A 1,008-nucleotide genomic window follows, 5' to 3' on the forward strand; every position below is an offset into this window, starting at 1 on the left:
TTCTCTAATAATAACATTGATATGCTGCTTAGCAGTTCTCAGAACTTGAGGCAATACTATTACGAAAATGGATACACCACACAGCGCTTAGAAACACGAAGCAACCAAGAATTCTTGAAAAAAGATAACGTACTTCTGAGTGATATAATTGATTTAGTTTTAAAATATTTAAAAGTTCTTGTAAAACAATTATTTAAGTAAAAAAACTCCAAGATTTATGAGTTTATAATAGAATTCCTGAAAATATGTATTTACATAATTGTTTTGTGAAAATATGTTTTTATGTGAAATAAAATTCGGGTTTTAAACTTGAAACTTCATGCAAATCAATACTTCAGGTATAACTCCCTGTAAAGTTGATTTGAATAATTTCGAGGGAAAAATTGTTCCGGAGCCGGTGTCGGTTAGAGTTCCCGGGTAGCTCAGTGGTAGAGCGTTGGTACGTCAGACCAAAGGTCCCGGGTTCGATACCCGGCTCCGGAACAATTTTTCCCTCGAAATTATTGAAACTTCATGTTCGGAATTTTTAACTTTGTTAATTGTGTTTCATCACACGTAAAAAGAAATATTTAATTACATAGGAATCCTCTCCTTAATAATAACAGGTCGAAACATAATCTTTAAGGTCAACCGTGACCTCCTTGTAGTTTCTCTTCATTTCTAGACAATGATTTATGTTTTATAAAACGTTAAACAATTAGAATGTTCTCTCTATATATAAATCAAGAGCGAAAGGGTTTTGAAAGATAATAATTAATATTAGTAGCGATTAAAGAACTGTATTTCTTCCAGAGGAAAGAAAAATAAATATTGTTCCACTCTTTTTTTTTTTTAACATTTTATGTGGTTCATGTTGAATTAATTAAAACTACCAACTTGCATTTCATCTTGTACCAGAGTACTACGTTTTAATTTTTAATTCCTGTTAACAATTAATTTTAATTACACAATTGTACACAACTGTAGAATTTCTTTAATTACGTTAGCTAATGAGTTTAAAGTGTGTGA

The 1,008-nt window shown here is 30.5% G+C and overlaps 1 non-coding gene across 1 annotated transcript; it reads left to right on the plus strand.

Annotated features, from left to right (window-relative positions):
* Positions 1 to 411: 411 nt before the first annotated feature.
* TRNAD-GUC (transfer RNA aspartic acid (anticodon GUC)) lies at positions 412 to 483 on the plus strand. The gene has a single exon. It is a non-coding gene; the product is annotated as a tRNA-Asp (tRNA).
* Positions 484 to 1,008: the final 525 nt, after the last annotated feature.

This window comes from Periplaneta americana, chromosome 16 (assembly GCF_040183065.1).
Source record: "Periplaneta americana isolate PAMFEO1 chromosome 16, P.americana_PAMFEO1_priV1, whole genome shotgun sequence".
NCBI lineage: Eukaryota > Metazoa > Arthropoda > Insecta > Blattodea > Blattidae > Periplaneta > Periplaneta americana.